General features: G+C 43.6%; 1 protein-coding gene across 5 annotated transcripts in view; it reads left to right on the forward strand.

The window, feature by feature from the left end:
* The first annotated feature begins 169 nt into the window (after positions 1–169).
* The window catches only part of NCOR1 (nuclear receptor corepressor 1), a 55,883-nt gene continuing 42,955 nt past the window's right edge, over positions 170–13,097 (forward strand). Inside the window, exon 1 of one of the 5 annotated variants that reach the window (XM_079325088.1) lies at positions 170–819. The gene's annotated coding sequence lies outside the window, so the exon portion shown is untranslated. Of the gene's footprint in view, positions 820–1,513; positions 1,656–2,089; positions 2,320–13,097 lie in introns of those variants that run through there. The other 4 variants (XM_079325089.1, XM_079325087.1, XM_079325091.1 and 1 more) reach the window with 4 other exon arrangements.

Here is a 13,097-nt window from a genome sequence, read left to right on the forward strand (position 1 = left end):
CGTGTCCCGCTGCTGCTGCCCCAGGGCCGCCCGTGAGCAGCAGGACCTGCCCTGGCCAGCAGGGCCTGAGGGTGTGCACTGAACACGGGCTGTGCCCCTGGGCGAAAGCCCTGACTCTGCTGGTACCTCACTAGTGATTAATAGTGAAAAAAGTCGAGCTTTTCAGCGTGTGGTACCTTTTATCTCTGCTGTGGAAGAGACGTGGGTTAAGGGGAAGCTCTAAAGCAGGGCAGGAGGAGCTTATCTTCAAACACGTTCTGTGGGCTATCCTGAGCGTGGCTGCAAATGGGGGAAACTTCTGGATATGGTTTAGAAGTGAAGTCAACCACTGGAGAAAGCTGCAGAGCAGGAGACAGGAAGCGTTAAAATAAACATGAAACAGTAAGTCAGATGCAGGAGGGCTTGGATACTTTGCTTTTCCAAACAGGCGATATGGAAGACAAGTGCACAGAGCAATGGCGGAGTGTGGCAGCTGGGTGGGTTAAAGCAGAGAATGCAATTTAGAAGAGTCTTGATGAGCAGCTCAGACCTCACCAGGTCTTCCCTGGCTCTTATTTAGACACCTTTAACTTCCAAGTGGTTCCATTGGCTTGTGCTGGGATTAGAGACTGCGAACATCAGCCTGGAGATGTGCCGTGTCACCATAGCGTGGCACTTCCAACCGCTGGAATAACACGAGCCTTGTACAACACGTGTTTTCTGAGTGATCCCGATCGCCACAGGGTGAGCCCCAGCTTTACTCTGAACCAGTAATTGTGTGGGCACCCATCCTGCAAACGCGGGCACGACTTCTCCATTTAATGGAAATTGGCCAGTGAGGTAATCTAATCTTGCCTAATGCTACATCTTTCCCATAATAAACCTGATTATAGAGATTAATTTGTGATTTTAGCACACCCTGAGTTACACATTTGCGCGTACGACGCCGTGCAGATTTGCAACGGGAGTTTGCAGGAAACGAGTTACACACTCATTCTGGGGGAGGAATGAACAGACATTTAACGAGATTTAAACCTCTCTCACATTTTCGTTGTCGACCTCAGGGCCAGCGCGGGAAGCACCGCGGACGGGGCGGGCAGAGCCCCGCAGGACCGGACGGGCTCCGGGCGATGTTCCCGTGAGGGGTTCCTGAGGCCGCATTCACCGGCACGGCCGCAGCCCGGGCCCCTGATGGGTTATTATCAATTTAAATCGGTCCGACGGGCGCTGCGGCCCCCGGGAGCCCCTCACGGGCCCGGCCCCGCTCGCCTCATGGCGGCCGCGCCCCCCCGGCCCTCAGCGGGAGGGGGAAGGAGCCCCTCCCCGCCGCACCGGCCAGCGGTCCTGGAAGGGACATAGCACCCCGCTCTCCCACAGCCGCGCTCTCCGGCGGCTTCTCTCGACCTGTTGCTGCCTGTGCATCACCACAAACCGGCACGGCCTGAGGAAGGGCAGAGCCACCGTGGCCGGTGAAAGGTACCGAGCCGCGGCGCCGCGGATTATTCGGTATCTGGCAGGACCTGGCGGGAGGGGGCGGAGCGCGCGGGGCCGGGGGAGGGGAGGCAAGATGGCGGCGGTGGCGGCGGCGCTGAGGGTGAGGTGAGACGCCGCGCCCGCCCAGCCCCGCCGGGACCCGCCGGCAGCCGCCGCCCGGGCCGCCCCCGCGCCGCGCCTCGGTAAGCGCGGGGAGCCCGGCAGGGCGGCGCGGGGGGCAGCGGGCTGAGCGCCTCCGCTGTGAGGAGGAGGAGAAGGAGGAGGGGGAGGAGGGGGAAGAGGCGGGGGCCCGGCCATCCCGTCCTCCTCCCTCCTCACGGGGACGGAGCCCTGTGGTCTCCGGGGGGAGGGCGCTGGGGCCGGGGGGCCCGTGGAGCAGCCGCCGGGGGTGCGGGGGGTGGGCGGATCAGGGCCGGGGGTGCCCGCGGGGCTCTCCCCCCATTGAGGCTGAGGGTGCGCGGGGGGATGGCGGGGCACGGAGGGGTGGCCCTCGCTGGGAAGTTTTTACAGAAATCCCACAGCATCTCTGTGCTGGCTGTTCATCCTTGCGCTGTGGGCAGGAGAAGTGCAAGTTGAAAAAAAAAAAAAAATTGAAAAAAAAGGGTCAGTGGTTCAAAATCGTCCCCTCGGAGGCTCGGGCAGGAGCGCGGTGCTCCTGAGGATGTGCTGCGGCCACAGCTGCGTGTCGGGAGAGCATCGCGGCCGCTGTCAGTGCCGCGGAGTTGGTGCTGATGCTGACGCTGAATTATTCATATGGGACCTGTAAACATCCCCGGCTTCTGTCATCTCCGGGCTGCTGCAGGGCACAATGGAAGTGGCTTTTGCTAGAATTATTCTGACTTGATGGTAAAGAACTTCGTGCTTGCTTGATTTTTCTGTACTTAGGAAAGATGTGTGTATCGAGTTGGTCGCAGTTAGGCAAGATTCGAGGTGGATGTATGAACTGTCAGTGTTAGACAGGCTCAAGTAAGCAAGTAGATATTGTGAACCATCTGTTGTCCACAACCTGTTTCTTCATGTTTTACAGATATGCTTTTAACAAGTCTTAAAGTACCTTTAAATATTGGTGTAACCTAGGACAACTTATTACAGTGGGGATGTCTAATCTTGAAGACTTGATTTTCGTGGCAGTATTCTTTTATTAATTTTCAGTACAGCACTGTAGTTATGAACTGTTAAAGCTCAGATAGGGAATTTTATCCTAGGCAGGATGATTTGAGAGGTAAAAACAATTATATGCAATTATAACAAAAAGTGCTGGTGGTAAATGGGATGGCAGAGTGTAAGTGCTTGAAGAAGTGGACACAATTATGTCACTGCACACAAGGACTGTGCAGCTCTGTTGCAGTTTTGCACTGGAATTTTATTCCGCAGAATGTTGTTATTCCTGATTAACTAAACAACCTTGACATTTGGAAAGGAAGTCTGGAATATTTGAAGTGGATTTCTAGTTAGCTGAAATGTGGTGTTTTGTGCTGGGGGATGAAAGACCTTCATGCTTAGCCCAGGGATTCAAAAGTTCAGGGGAAAGAAGCCAACTGCAGTGACCCTTTTTTGTGAAAGCGTGGTTAATTTTTTCTTTACGTTGCTTTTCTTTGTGGTATGGTCTGGGCTGCTGAGGAAAGAGAGTCCTTTTGTGATTTATGTGCAGGGTAATTTGTCTGTTTGAAATACACTGTTCGATGTTGCACTAAAATACCTAAACATGTTGCTGAAATGTGGGAAAGAGCAGCATTTTGGAGTCTTCTTTCTAAGAGTTATAAAGTGTGTTTTTTAACGTGTGGAGAGGATATTACAAGTGTTTGCTTCCACAAGTGCTGCTTCTCTAGCTTGTTAATCATTGCACCCATCAGTTAAAAGTAACTCTCCAAATTGAAATTACATGCACAGAATCAGAATATATTCATTTTGCTACATTGTGCTGCTGTTTTGTTTTGAATACACTTTGTGTCCTACAACCACTTGTTTTAGTTGCTCCTTTGGGGTTTTCCATTGTGATCCAGAAGAATCTACAGAACTCTGTCAAAAACTGTGGTAGAAGCAGGGACAGACCCTTAAAGCTCCTTTCCAAGTCCCTTTCCACAATCCTTGTGCTCCTCTGCATCTTCTGAGTTATTTAATTTCTCAGTTGTAGCATGAATGAGAGATGCTTGCAGGGAAGGAAAGCTGCCTCTGCTTCAGAAATGAAAGCAACTGAAAAAAAAATCTTCTGTAGTAAAGAACAATATTGCTTATAAATAAGAAATTTATACTCTTTCAAAGCTCTCAGTAAAAGTTCTGGTGAATTGTTTTGTTCCTCTATATGGCCTTTTGCCTACAAAATGATCTTAAGGAACATTTTCTTCCCTGATTGCAAATACTGTTTAGAGTTTTGGGGTGTGTGGTGACTTACATTGAAGATTTTAGCAATTGTTGAAGCTGGAAGGGGTCTGTTCCTCGTGCAGGTGCAGTGCAGCACAGAACAATCTCAAGAACAGACCTATAACCAGACAGTGGTTTCATAATGCAAACAAACGTTTCCTGGATGCCAGGCTTGAGCTCTTCAGCTCATTTATGTTCTTTAGTCAAATCTGAATCAGTGTTTCAATGTTGGGCTATTAACTGAACATGCTACCTTCCCTCTCTAGTGTAATTGGTCCAGATAAAATTTCTGACCTATGCAGGGCTGCTGTCTGTAAATATTTACTTTGTGATACTTCTAAATTATGCAAATAGCCAGGACAGTGCTGAATGTATCTTCCATTTCAGTGTCTCTCTCCCTGTAGTAATGAATTTCTGTGAGGTTCCCTTTCCCTTCCATGCTCCTTCAGTGCTCTCCCACTGTTAAATCACAGCCTGGGCCTGCTGGGGCTCTGCTCAGTGTTGTGTGAGACAGAGGGCTCAGTCTTACCTTGGAGCTCTGTTTCTTCCCAGTATCCTAACAGATATTCTCATGTCCTTGCCCAACTCCACGTCCAATCAACTCATAATGTTGCCCCTCCCAGGCTGATTTGATAAACCTTCTTTTCTTCTTCAGGCTGGAGGAAGATGTTGGTCTATGTGGTTTTGAAGTCAGCAACTTCACCTGCTTAGGATTGCAAAAGTTGTTGCAAAATTTAAGATACTCTCTTGGTACAAAGATGCATCAGCCATCTCTGAAAAATCCTATTGTTCATAACTTTCAGCAGCAAAAAATTCAGAAATGAGTGTTTTATGCAGACAGATTACGTGGACAAGCTGTTAGGCAGGACCCAAAAATTCTGTGCTTATTGAGTGGGTGCTCTTGGGTAAAACTGAAAATGAAAATACAGTCACAAAGGTGTTGAGGAAGAGGACACCTATAAATGAAAAGGGATGATGTTAAATGTAAAACATGCTGTAACTCCTCTGGTGTCATGAACTTGCTCGTGCCTCGTGCTGCAGGGAAAAGACATTTGGGTAATTCTCTCTTATATCCTCAGAGAACTCCTGGGAGCTGCAAACAGCCCAGAGCATTCCCTGGCCATGGGCACAGAGCTCCACGTGGAACCTCTGCTGGGCTTCCTGGGGCTGCCTGCAGGAGCAAATGCTCTCCTGAAGGGATTCAAATGTGTTCACGTTTCAGGGAACACGTCTAACAAATGTGAATATAAATCAGCTGCCAAACCGACTGATTCCTGTGTGTTTGTCAGTGTTACAGAGTTACAGAAGTTCATGACAAGTTCAATTGCTGTTCAGCAAACAAGGCAGGTTTGTGATTGCAGATCAGCTGCACTCTTCACCTCATTAATGGCATTTTGGGGCAAAAAAGATTAATTACTGTAAGTAAAAAAATTGTATATAGCCCATAGAGTTTTTGTCTCATCAAGTTCATATTTTTCAACTCTGGTTCTGTTTGAATTCTATCTGAAATGCTGGATTTGCAGAGAAGGGATATTTGTAAAGTGGGAATTCTCCCATATAATCATTACAACTTCATGGTTTAGCTGTCTTGGAATGTTATATCCAGAACTTGTCATAAGTGTCACTTACCTGTTCCATTATAGACATTATTTGTGTAGGTGCTAGTGTTTCTCAGATTTAAACACATCTAGAACCTTGAAGTTATGGGTTGGTTTTGGGTTTTGTTACTCCAGATCTAATGGATTATTTGTACCATTCATAGTTTATCATTTCATTCCCTGCCTTTTTCTATGACTTGGAGGCTGTTGTGTGCCTCCCAATTGGAGTTACACCTTGATATGTTGTTGCATTTCCTGTGAAATAGAGTAGCTTAAGTGAAATCATAAATATAGTAGCAATAAAATTTGTTTCCAGAATACCCTGATGCATTTCCTGTGTAGTATCAGAATGGACCAAGTCATTCCTGTTAGATACAGTTAAAAAAATGTTATTTTAGCCTTTCTGTACTTTTAAGTTAAAATCTAGACTTGATTTTATCTGAACTCAGTCAGCTGAGGGGAATTATGAGGCTGATACTTGGTTTGCCTGACCCTTTCTTTATATGTGTTTTACAATCCATCACAGTTTGTGGATTTAGTCAATATGGATTAGTCAAGTTATATTTCCTTTTCCAAACCAAAGCTGTTTTTAAAAGCTGTCACTGCAGATCCACTTTTGATAATCAATAAACTACAAGATCCTGGAAACTTAAAACTGTGACCACAGAATTTCTGGGCTGTTAGGTGACATCAAAAGCAGCTTTACCTGCAGGTGGATTAACACTGAAGGAATAAATTCATGTACAAGAGCTGTTCTTGAGCTGTCTACACTTTCAGTCCAAAAAAGGAGAAGAAAAATTGTTGTTTTGAGGGAATATTTTATACATATTGTGTGATGCATATGAATTTTGAGTTATGGCTATTTCTAAGATGGAAGGAGGTGAATTGGAGCAAACCTCAGTGAGTTGTTGGACACTGATGAGTGAGGATGAGTTGCTGAGGAAGGTTTTTTGCAGTTTTTATCACTGTGGTTTGTGTAGCATCTCTTGAGTCTCTTGCCTGCTGCACTGGAGGATGCCTGGGCTGGTTTCTGTTTCACATTGCAGTTTTCAGGGTGAGGTTTGAATGCTCCAGTTGATGTTTCAGAAGCAGGGGAATTACCCCTGTGGCAGGGACAGGGCCCATCAGAGGGGATGAGGGAGATTCCTGGGATTTAGGAACTGCTGGAGTCACCTCAGAAAAAAGCTGTCACCTCCTGAGAATGTGAGTCCCTCCCTGTGCAGTGTTTGGGCTCTGTAGGGTTTGCCTTGGACATTCAATTCTGGAAATTTGGGTTCTTTGGCTCATGAATTTTTTTTCATGGTGTGCATTAACTGTGTGCTATTTGCCATATTGGGACGAGCAGGAATCTGGTGTTCCTTGGAAAATGTTTTTAGGAAGTAAGCTATCTTTGTTCTATGACTTACTTTTGAACAAGAAAACCCCGTAATGCTTGTACCCTTCTCAGTTTTAAGTCATCACTCTGTGGTATTTTTAGTCAAGGAAATGTCTACATCCTTAATTTCCATTTCTGAAGGGAGGACTTCCTCCTACCTCTTTTGGCTGGTTTTGGTGTCATTGTGACCCTCCTTAGCAGAGATCTGGATAAGCTCCATGGCAGGGTGTGAGAGCTGTTCCTCCATGGAAATCCAGGAGGAGTTTTCCTCCCTCAGGGATTCTCTGTATCCTGAGGTGTTGGTGGTAACTGCTGAGTGGATGCTGGAGGTCTGGGCTCTGACTGGAAGTGGATGTGCTCAGCATCTCTCTATTTTTATTTGATTTTTTGTTAGGCAATGGGTAATTGATCAGAAACTTCCAAGGATGTTAATGTACTCTTAGATTTTCCTGTTATTTCCCCCCTCCATACCTGGAATGATGTATTAGCAACTTTTCTTTAAGATTGTAAATTACAGGAGGGATTAAAATAGAATTTCCAGGAGAAGAATATCTTGTCAGCTGAATTTGATCAACCCCATTTTGGTAGAGCCGAAATTCTATTTGTATTTGTAGCAGGAGAGAGAGAAAAAAAAAATGAAACTGTTATTTAAAGATTAAGCATAACAATGTGATCCTGAGATTTGGCAAGAGTTTGGATGTAAATTACATTTGTAAGGATGCAACCTATTTTCACCGTTAGAATGGCAATAAAAATTGCTTTAAATGACTCTTTAAAACTTATTAAATATTCAATCTTCCAAAAACTATTACTTGAAGTACTTTAAGCAGCTAGTAACCTGTGAATGGGGGATATTTTCCTATTAAAATATGGAATATAAAATCATATTTTAATTTTTTGGCTCTCTTGATGGATATGGAAAAGCCTTCCTAGTATAAAGTCAATGTGACATCTTGAATTGACAGCTGTAATACTCCTTAACTTGTGTCATGTCTGTAATTGGCTAAATTAAAGTTTACCATGTGTCATGGAGAAAATGCCAGGCACTGTAAAGCATGAGTTACTGCTTTGGATGTTCAGAAATAAGATTATATTGTACATTAATGGAAATTTCAGGGCATGAAAAGGGTTGAATTCAGATGTTTGGACATTTCTTAGCATCTCTTTTTCAAATACTCCTGTTGCTTGATTCATATGATATTAATAATTAATGGAGAGAATGTTGTTCAGTCTTGCTAGTAAAACACAGCCTTACAGATGTAAGTTTTTTACTGTATTTCTAGCAGGGATAGAAATAGTGATTTTTCCATCAATAATTTTGTGAGTAGAGGGAGTGCAACTGTGTGAGATTAAAGTTCTTAGGAATTTATGGTGTATTTGGGAATTCATGGTTCTGTCTGTCACAGAAGAAAAGGCATTTGCACATGTGGAATTGTCATGGAAAATTCAGTAGTGAGTTGTTCTCAACTTGGAGAAAATACATTCATTGTTTCTGTTCATTCCAATAGCATATGTCCTTGTGCTTTGACTATAACCTTTTGAGTATTCTGCAGCATAAAACTGAGTGAAAAAAAAAGATTAGAGAAAGAGTGGAAGAGTCCCTGAGCTTTGAGGATGATGCCTGTGTTCTGCAGAAATGGGAAGCACAGTACTCTGGGGCATATTTAAGTAACCATTACTCAAGTTGTCTTTCATTTTAATGTTGACCTTTGAACATATTTTTTTTTTGTTGTAGCAAAGAATTGTTCATCTTTTGGAGGGTATGTCCAGCAGATTTTCATACTTTACAATGCATCTGTAAGCTTGGCCATTGTAGCTGGAATACAGGTCCTTCAGTTTTAAAGCACAGAATTATCTTAAATCTGCTCAGGTATCAACTTTCTGGTAGGTTCTTGAATGAAAACCTTTTATCTTTCAGGATTGACCTATCTATTGATCTTGTAGCATCCCATCCCATCCCATCCCATCCCATCCCATCCCATCCCATCCCATCCCATCCCATCCCATCCCATTTTGCAGAATTTTGTAGTCAGGCTTCGGGGTTGACACAGATCACTTTGAACGTGATCTTCTTTTCTTTGTCACTAAATGTTGCCATCTGAATAAATGTTATTTGACTTGGATAAGTGGGCACTGAGGAGTGACTGATGAGTGCTCTGGAAATGTTTGGTGCTTTTTTAGGGAAGACTTTCTCAACTCTTGAGTCAGTGTAGCCCTACTGGTAATGCTCTGAGCACAGAGATTTCAGATGGGAGATAATTCTCAGCCTTGTACTGTGTCCAGTAATTGGAATAAATAACTTTTTTAATGGAATTGGACCATTAAGCTATTTTTAGCAATCTGTCTTGAATGGGCATATTAGTGTTTTCTGGTGTATGGCATATCCCCAGGCTGCAAAGTTGATGTTTTTGTTTGAGTGTTTGAACAGGTTAATGATTACCTGGTAAAACAAAATAATACTGGGAAGATTTGTTTTGCAAAGCTAGCAATACACGGCAGGGTTTTACTTATGTGGCTCTTGATTTGTAGTTTTGATTTGTTTTATGTGATTTGAAGCATTGTGTCCTGAAAGGTCTGTAATTCATGAAATCTGGTCAGTGTGGTTTAATAGGCTGGTCCATAAATATGGCCTGATTTTGGTTTTTTCCATGAGGTAATTTCATTAACTTTTTTTATGAAGTGAAATCACAGAAATAATTACTCACAAGTATTATTTTCATGCCTTGGATAAGGCCTTTTGAACCAACTGCTGAAACCTTCCCTTCACTCTTCATTTTTTCACCAGAGTAAACTTTGAATAAATATCCCTGAATTAATTTTATGATTCATTGTAGATCCCCTGTGCAAGTCAGAGCCTCCCTTGCTCTGCCATGGGTTAGTTACATCAGAGCTCAATTTACTAAAGCTGCTGATTTAAAAACAAAATCCCCCAACTCGGGTTAGACTGTAATCTCATTCTTTGCACTCTTTATATCACACTTAGTTTGCTCAAAAACAAGATGAGGAAAATTCCCAAAAGGATGTGAAATTTAATTAGCAAATGTTGGTTAAGCACTTCAAGATGGCACAAAAATTACTCTAAATGCAGAAATGTCAGCTTGTTTTGGATAGCTGAAGGAAAATTGAGTTTACCCATGAGACTGCTCTGTTATCCATGAAGGTGGGAGTTGGAGATGGGATATTCCAGCAAGTGGAGCAGGTGACTGCCCTGCCCTGGGACAGCTGCTGTCAGGTCTGTGTGGCCACACAGTGAAGGGGTTTGGGGAACTGCTAAAAATAGTCCCAGTTTTTAACCTGCTGTGTTTTTCCAAGTGAAGAACTGCTGCACTCAGGCAGCGCCTTCAAAGTGCTGCAAGAATCGAGTCCTATTTCTGATTCAGACTTTGACTATTTCCTGGGGAGTCTTTGATAGATTTTTTAACCTTTCTGTGACTCATTTTCCCACATGTCTGCTGAAGATAGTTTGCACTTGCTTCTGAAGCATTTTGAGTTCTGGAGATCAAGCTGAAACTACGCCGTGATTGTTGCCATTATAATATTCAGTTCCAAATTATTTCTAACTTGCTCAAAATTCCCTGCATATGGTGAGTGTAAGTGTGAACAGTAGCTTTAAAGGGAATTCTGAATTGAGTCTGTTCAGTAATTTGTGCTGGCCAAAGACAGAAATATCATCATACCTTTAGAAATAAACATTGTTAAATCATTTCCTTGCTCGAGAAGCTCAAATTAACCAAGGCCAAGTATCTCTTCACAGTTCCTGAATCCATTACTCTTGTCCTTGCTTTTCCTCCCCTGTGTGTCTTTACTTAACTGCTTCTTTTTTGATTCTTTGCTCCTTTGTGTCCTGTAGTTTTAATTTGTTTTAATATTATCCATTTGATGCATTGGGTTTCCCCATCTGTTTTGCTATAGAGTTTGGGAGTGTCAGTGAAATGGGACATTATAGCACAATATCTGGGTTCTGAACTGCAAAACAAGAAATATTTCTTTCTGTCCCTTCTAACTGTCAGTATTTGGTGAGACAGACATTTTACCAGCCTGGTTGGCAGCTGTATGAAAGTATTCATGACCTAACTTTATCTTTGTGAGACATGAGGCAGAATTCCAAAGTCTGTTACAGCTCTTTTAAACGTTTATATATTTCACCTCTGAAATTTGCAGAATAATATGAAAAGGTACAAAAATACTTGTCTGAAAAATAGAATCGTGCTGTCATTGACTGAGCAGAGTTGGAAGCTGATTTCTGGTGTTGTAATTTATCAGGGGTGCTGGAAATGGAGATGAGAAGCCTCTGTTCTGGCAGGAGAGAGGGAAGCAGTGCAAGGATCAGAGAGGCAGAGAGAGTTAATGAGTAGTGAGGAACTTTCCAGGAGGATTCTGGTTGGCTTTGGGTACAGCAAGAGGAGGTTTGTCATGACTAATGAAAGGATACAGCAGGGAGGAAAGCCCGGATGAGGTTGTTTACAGTCTGCACACACAGCTACAGTTTTATGCAAAAGGATGGCTGTATTTAAACATAATCTGGATGTATGGAAATTGGAGAGGCTACAGCAGGAAGCTGGCACTGCCCTCACTGCCCAGGAACTGGATTGATGAAGAATAATCTGTGTCTGCTGCAAATGTGTGAGCAGATGCTGAGGAGAGAGGCAGATGCTTTTGGCTGACAGGTCGCAAGGTTGCCTGCAGAGAAATAGGAATTGAAGTCAAGCTCTTACATCCACAATTGCAGTATTAAGGTAGGAAGACAGGGAGAAATGAACAGAGTATCTGTGGCAATTCTACTGGCAAAAATTGGGAAAAAAATCCCTCCCAGCAGAGAGGATAAACAAGCTCATGCTGTAGGAGCCTGGCAGATAAGGGGGGTCTGCAGGGCAGGTAGAGGGGTCAGATCAGGAGTGTGCAGGCATGTGGGTGTGTCTGTAACAGGAAAAGGAGCCTTAGGGGGAGGGAACATTGTACTTCAGTGTCATTTTACCTGTTTGTACTCCAGGCTTGATTTATCTTGAAAGAATTGAGATCCCATGCAGGATCCCCATCCTTTAGCTCCCACCACACCTTGTAATTGCCAATATGTGACCACATGTTTTCCTTTACTGTTACCCCTTATCTCTGCTGCTGTTCTGCCAGTTCCCTCAGGGAGGAGGAAGAATGGTCCCCCACCACTCATAGCTTCATGTTTTCTTATTTTCCTCTCTGTGCTTCTCACCTCTCATATTGACCATGATTGTAATCTCCTTGTTGCCTTCCTCTGCTGGCAACTTTCATTTATTTTCCTTCTTAAAAAAAGCAACTAAGAACATGATCACACTTGCAGTTTCCAATAGAAAAGTCATCAGATTCAGTGTTGTCCTTTGTATTATGTAAAACTTGTAGTTATCAGAGGGTTTATGTTGACATTTTTGGATGGATACAGGATGCTCATTCTTGTACTCCATGCCCTCTCTCTCATCCTTCCATGTCCAGTGCAGAATGTGGAGAGATGGTCAGGCCCTCTCAGTGCAGTTTTCAAGACCAACCTAACACTGTGTCCACTGAAGTTCTTGTGAATGGAGAAATGGCTTTTATAGCATCATAGAAAGTGAGCCTGGCTTGAACTTTCAGCACCTGAGTTAATGATCAACTCATGTGTTTGACTGAATATTGTGGGAATAGGGAGCAGATGTAACTTTACAAACTGGGAAGGACCTTGAATCCTGCAGTGCTTGGCCTATATTTGTGTGTGATTTTCAAGTGTTTACTCTCCTGTTCCCCTCTGCATCCCTGGTTTCTTCAAATCCCTGCACTTGAAGCTGCTGAAGGAGCACAGGTTGGGGCATCAGCAGTTCATCAAACTGAGATTTGTACTTCCATAACCTTCAAGTGTTTGAGCATCTTTGTACCATGGATCCAGTTCATTTATTGATGAATGTGCCCCAGCCTGTGAAAGGAAGAGTTATCCCATCAGTAAACATGGGATGAGCTGACAGTTATGTGCCTTAGCTTTCATTCCTGTGGAACTCCACGTAAGAAAGGAAAATTAGTTTTTCTTTTGGCTGGGACTGGGTTTAGGGTACTGTGGAGTGCTCAGGGACAGCTCTGCTCTCACTGTGTGTGCAGCTGAGCCTGCTGGCTTTGTGACACTGTGCCTTGATTAAATGGAAATCATATGACTCAGAGCCATTAGACCATCACATAGTAGGTAAAGCTGTACTCCAATGAATGCAGTGTGAATGATGAAGTATAATAAATGTTAATGGTGAAGCATTCTGTTACAGCTTGTCACTTGGATATGAATTATAGGTACTATAATA

This window comes from Erithacus rubecula (genome assembly GCF_903797595.1).
Source record: "Erithacus rubecula genome assembly, chromosome: 22".
NCBI lineage: Eukaryota > Metazoa > Chordata > Aves > Passeriformes > Muscicapidae > Erithacus > Erithacus rubecula.